This window comes from Vulpes vulpes, chromosome 3, assembly GCF_048418805.1.
Source record: "Vulpes vulpes isolate BD-2025 chromosome 3, VulVul3, whole genome shotgun sequence".
Taxonomy (NCBI): Eukaryota; Metazoa; Chordata; class Mammalia; order Carnivora; family Canidae; genus Vulpes; species Vulpes vulpes.
In genome coordinates, this window is record NC_132782.1 from 93,289,454 (window position 1) to 93,295,453 (window position 6,000).

The 6,000-nt window shown below is 56.4% G+C and overlaps 1 protein-coding gene across 1 annotated transcript in view; it reads right to left on the minus strand.

The window, feature by feature from the left end:
• SBK1 (SH3 domain binding kinase 1) overlaps positions 1-4,704 on the minus strand; it is a 46,760-nt gene extending 42,056 nt beyond the window's left edge. Inside the window, exon 1 of the mRNA XM_072753601.1 lies at positions 3,917-4,704. The gene's annotated coding sequence lies outside the window, so the exon portion shown is untranslated. The remainder of the gene's footprint in view (positions 1-3,916) is intronic.
• Positions 4,705-6,000: the final 1,296 nt, after the last annotated feature.

Here is a 6,000-nt window from a genome sequence, read left to right on the forward strand (position 1 = left end):
ATCAGCAAATTCTCCTCAGTATACCTAGGAGACATCTGCTTCCCTGTCTCCAAGGCCCGCCTTGGTCCAGGCCACCGCCCCGGCCCCTCCGTCTTCACCGTGACCTCCACACTGGTACCCATGTCTGCTCTGGCCTAGCTGCCCGTGATAACTCCCTGGAGCTGCCTGAGACATCATTTAAAATGTCAATCAGATGTTATCTCTTCCTCCATTTAGAAGCTTCTGGAGGTATCCTGATCTCATCCAGGATAAGATGCATTCCCTCACCACTATCCACCAGGCCTATGTAACTTAGCCTGTTCCCCACCTCATGCCACTCTCCCCACCATTTGCTCTGTGTGAGTCATGTTGGCCTGATCGTTCTCCACACTCCCCAAACTCTCATCTGCCCCTGGGCCTTTGCACGTCTGTTCCTCAGCCCTGTGATATTCCTACCCCCAACTCTGCCCAGCTCCCTCTCATTCTTTAGCTCTCAGATGAAATATCCTACCTGCCCTGTTCACCTTATGCAAAGGGGGTGTCTCCCCTACCATCCTTCTGGTTATTTCCTTAACAATGGGTTTTGATCATATTTATTTGTTTACTTATGTTTTGTGTGGCTCCTGCATTGGATATAAGCCCCACGCGCACACAGTATTTTCACCTTCCAGTCTCTAGTGAGATTTGTAGAATGAATGAATGAATGACCCATCGGACACACTTGGGCACCTGTTATGTGCCAGGTGCTTTCACATAGTTCAAATATTTCATTTTTACATCCCTAGGAGGTTGTCACAGCTGGACTACATTTCCCAGTGTGTGTTTTTTTCTTTTTTCTTTTGCAATTAGCTGTTCCAGCCAATAAGTGTGGGCAGAGGTAAAGTAGGCCACTTCCAGCTTTGGCTCATAAAACCTCACATGTGATTCCTGTGCTCTTTCTTCTTTGTCTGCGAGTGGTTGCAGAGAATCCAGCTGTGGATTCTGAAGCCCTGGATGACAACTGAGTCACAAGGTGGGAGGAGCCTGGGTCCCCGGAAGACTGTTTGGGGAATGGTCTCCTTCGACACCCCAACCCCTCTAGAACTTTGCACGGGCAGGACATAGGCTCTACTGGGTCAAGCCATGGTGATTTCCAGGCTTATTTGTTATGACAGGTAGCTTCACCTTGATTAATACATCAAAGCACCATACGTAGGTGGCTGGTAAGCAACACCATGCATGATGCTTTTGCTGACAAGCCTTCATCAAATGCAGATGTATTCTCAGCGGGGCGGTTTCTTGCATCATCCCACAACAGAAACCCTGCATGGTGCTCACATCTCTATTCTTGCATGTTGCACTGCTGCATGCAATCACTTCAGTGGGTGCCCTCCTGTCCTCACCAGGCTGTGAGCTCCTCCAGGGAAGTGCCTATGTCATGGGCATGTCTGTGGCCTCAGCACCTAGGGGACCTCAGGGAAAGCATGTTGAATTTACAAATGAGTGACCTGGTTCTCTGCACCCCTCATTGCCTCTCTGTCCCTAAGGGTCTGAGGCCCAGAGAGGGTTCCAGAGAAGCAGGATGCCTCAGAATCAGCAGGACTCAGGGCTACTAGATATGGCAGTGGCTACTAGATATGGAAGTGACTACTGGTGCCTTCCAGGGGCTGGAGGAGGGCTGAGAGGGACATGAGTGGGGGGGCACCTTCTCTAAGCCCCTAAGGAGACCCCACCAAACGTCACTACCCACTGCCCCTCCTACAGCAGGAAAGAAATATTCCAGAGCCTTCCTTCCCACCCGCCCCAGCCTGCAGCCTGGGTGTCCACATCATTCAGTATTTTTAGCTTCACCACCTGGCACCTGTGGTCACTGTCTGCCCAGCCTGGTGGTGTCCCCTCTCAGGGCCTTAAAGGGCCAGAGCCCACCAACTGGAAAGGGGACTTTCAGGCCATCGTATCCCCGGAGGCAGAGGGGCATCCCCCATGGCAGGGGCGGGGTGCGGGGGATCAGAGGGAGAGGGAGAAGCAGAGAGCCAGACTTGGGGCTCAATTCCAGAACCCCAGGATCATAACCTGAGCTGAAGGCAGACACGTAACCAACTGAGCTACCCAGGTGCCCCCAGAGTATTTTTTGACAGTCCACTCAGGTGATTTAGGTATCCTATGTCCCCATGCCATCTTCACTTACACAACAAGCATTTTGAGCCCCTACTATGAAAATAATACCTCTCTCAGGAGCCCATTGCTTTGGGACTCACAGTGGTGCTGAGTCTCCTGCTTTGGCCCTCTCCATCTCTCACTCCACCACCTACGGATTAAGTCCTTGGCTTGGCAGTCAAGGCCTCTTGTGACCTGGCCCCCCTGGACCCTGCCAGACTCAATTCCCAATCCTCAGACAATTTCTTTCTCATACCACCAGGCCTTTGCTCTTGCTGTTCCCACTCCCTGTGACACATGCTCTTTCCTCAACGTCACTCACCACCTGGGAGAGGACCTGGACAGTAAGACAGACCTGGCAGGTCTCCTAGAGCCCCTGCAGGCACAAGTGGTCTGGTCTGTCTTCCCATCAGACTCCCTGAGGATAGTATACCCACGCCCATCCGGGGGCCCATCGCTCTGCCAAACTGATCTGTTTGCTTGTCTGTCCCTCCTAGCGGCTGTGACCCTGTGAAGACTAGGGGCCCTGGCGCTCTGGCGGGGGGAGGGCTCAGTCACTGCTGAGTGATGAGCTGACAACCACAGCAGGGGGTATTGCCCCATTCCACAGATGAGGAGACAGAGGCCCACAGAGGGAAATTTATAGACTGAGGGAGTCCAACAGAGAAGAAATTCAGGGAGGAACCTGATCCAAGCTACAGCAGCCCACAGTCCTCACGCTCCTAAAAGAGGCCCAGAAGGGGCACCTGGGTCAGCCCTCAGCTTGTCCTTCTCCCCCTCCACACACCCCAGGGGAGTGCTGACTCAGGCAGTGATGGAGGCGTGGGCGGGCTGGGTTGGAGCAGAGGTGACCCCTGTGTCCCCTGCAGACTTTCCATCCATTCCCGGAGCCTGTGGTCACAGCTTGGGTAATGCACTTGGCTGGAGCCTGGGCTTCCCTGCAGGTGGGGGTGGGGAGAGCTGGCAAAAGGGCCAATGGCCCCTAGGGCACGAGCCCTCACCCGGGCAGAGTGCACAAACTCTCCTACATAGGTATATAGAACTTACACCCACTTCCACAAGCATGTATGCACATTCACAATCACACCCCCAGCAAATGCTCAACCACATAACCACACAAACCTTCATTTCCTACCCCTTTGCTGCTCTCTCCCTTTAACACACACACACACACACACACACACACACACACACACTCACACACACAAGTATATATATCACATACACAAGTATACTATATATATGTACACACACACAGACATTTTCACTGAGTAATTCAACAGACTGAACATTATTAAGTGTCAGTGTAGAGAGGAAAGGTGGCTCTCAGTTCAGGGTGGGGCTGGGCTTCCTGGAGGGCTTCCTGGAGGAGGACACATTGCCGCTGGGCCTGGATGGATGGGAACTGGGGAGAAGGAAGTTTGGGAGGCTTCTCTAGGGGTGAATATAGGGGAGCAGAGCACAATGAGGTGGGTGGGGTCAGCCCAATCACACAGGCCTCAAACGCCCAGCCGAGTGGCAACTTCATCCCGTGAGGGTGGAGAGTCACGGGGGGCTCTGCGCAGGGTGGTCATGAGCGCGATGGGAGAGGACAGGAGAGGCACCGTGACACCAGAATGGGAGAGCCAGGGAGGAAGCTGCGGTGACAACCAGGTGTCTGCGAGTCTGACTCAGGGAGGCGGCAGTGAGTGGTAAGCAGTGGCCGGACAGGGAGAGTCTGAGGCAGGTGTGCCAGGTTCTAGGGAGGTCTGGGCACTGCACCCTCACCCTGCCCACCCCCCACGTCCCCGGGGGCACTGACCTCTGCAGTGAGACCTCTTCCAGCAGCTCCTCCTCCTCCTCTCTGTGGAAGCACACGAAGCAGAAGGCTGGCACATCTTCGGCTCCACAGCCCAGAGGCCAGGCTGGAGGCAGCTCCAGGACGGGGCAGGGGTGGCTGGTGGTGGCCTCGTCGGCATCGTCCCCAGCCTGGGCAGGGGGGCCCGAGCCAGAGCGCTCCAGGGTCAGCAGCCTGTTGGCCTCGGGGCCCCGCGCCTGCCCACCTGCCACCTGTGCCTTTTCACTCAGGTTACCCGTTGCCTCGGTGGGTGGAAGAGCCTGTGGCTCTGTCTGCTGGGGACTCCTGTCCTGACCCACAGGGCCGGCCTCGGGACGCAGGTAGCTGCCTGCACTCGGAGGGAGACACAGGTCCAGCAGGACCCCTCGCTGCCCCCGGTGGAGCACTAGGCCCCCTGGCTGCCTGCTCTGCTATTGCCTGTCAGTCGGGACTGGGCGGGCAGGCTCACAGACGCCCTGTCCATCTGTTCATCTGTCTGTCCAGACGTCTGCTCTTCCCTGTCCAGCCAGCCCGGCAGCAGAGGTGATTTCGCTAAGAAAGTTTGTGTTTCCCTCCCGGGGTGGATGGCATGGGTGGCCTCCAGGTGAGAGGATCAGGACCTGAAGCTCGAAGGCGGGTGGAGACCAGGTGAGGCTGGCACAGTGCCCACGCTGTCCCCCAAGAAAAGTTCTGGCCCTTGGAGTCCTGGCTCTGGCTCTGGCTCTGACTGGAGCTCGCTCCCTCCTGCTCCCTCCGACTCCAGTGGCTGCTCTGGCAGACCGCTTGGCTGTGGGTATTAATAGCTCCACATTCACGCTGAGAAGCCTGGAGGTTAACTCCTTCCCTGCCAGAGCTGGGAAGGCCGGCGGGGAGGCAGCGGCCACCACCGGGAGCAGAGGGAAAGGGGGCGCCTTAGGTCCAGCCCCACCCGAGCCTGCCTGCCTCCGCAGGACCCTGAGATGCCACCTCCTGCGCGGGAGTCTCTGTGCAGCACTGGGCATCGTGGTCACAGTGCCTGGGCCACCTCAACCCCCCATTCATACCTCCAGAGAGCCAGGTAGGAAGGGGCCTCAGGACAGCACCCCTGGGACGGACAGGGCTCTGAGCTCCAGGGAGCATCTCCAGGACTCCTGCACTCACACATCCACCCCTCAACCCACTGGATCCTCCCACCCAATTCCCTGAACAGTCACTGTCGCTGACTTTGGGTCCAGTTCCCTGACTGGCTTCCTTTAGGACGCCTCCCAGTTGAACTACATGCAACCCCTGTGGGACCCAGAAATGGATTACATGCAGTCATATATCTTATTGAGGGGCTTGGGAATAGGGTGGGAGTAGGGGAACCTGGGTAGAATTTGCTTGCTTGAGAAATGTTTGAAGCATCTCTGTGCTAGGCACTGTGCTGAGCGCTGGGCACCCAGCAACCGAAAGGGCAGATACTATGCCTGCCTCGGTGGGGGCTTGCACATCCCGGCAGGAGGCCAGTGAGGCTCCAGCTCATCTATGTGGTGCCCGTGTATGGATTAGAAAAAGGCAGACACGGCCCTAGAACAGCAGCGTGTAGCGTCCATCACAGGCTGGGCTTCAGCCCCACTCACCTCCTCTGCAACTTAGAGTGCACACAACCATTCACAGTGGCCCTGGAAACACCAATCACCGGAGGAAACAAATTCCGAGTGTGAAAAGCGCTATGAAAAAATAAAGCAGGGAGATGTGAGAGAGGCTGAAGATGGGGAGGTGGTTCGATACGGTGTTCAAGGAGGACCCCCAGGGGAAGTGACCTTGGAGCTGCAACCAGCAGGAGGAGGGGGAGGAGGCGGCGGCCAGAAGATCTGGAGGAGAGACTGTCCAGAAAGAGGGATCAGTAGGTGCAAGGGCCCAGAGGCAAGAACTAGCCGGCTTGTCTGAGGAAGACAGGGAGGAGCCGAGGAGCAGGTCTTTAAGCTGAGTCTTAAGGAGCGAGCAGAGTTTTTCCAGGGGCTCAGGAGCAGAGAAAGCAGAGTAGATGCAAGGATAGGTGGTGAGGTGCAAGGCAGGCAGGTGGAGGTGATGCGGTCAGGGCTGCAGCA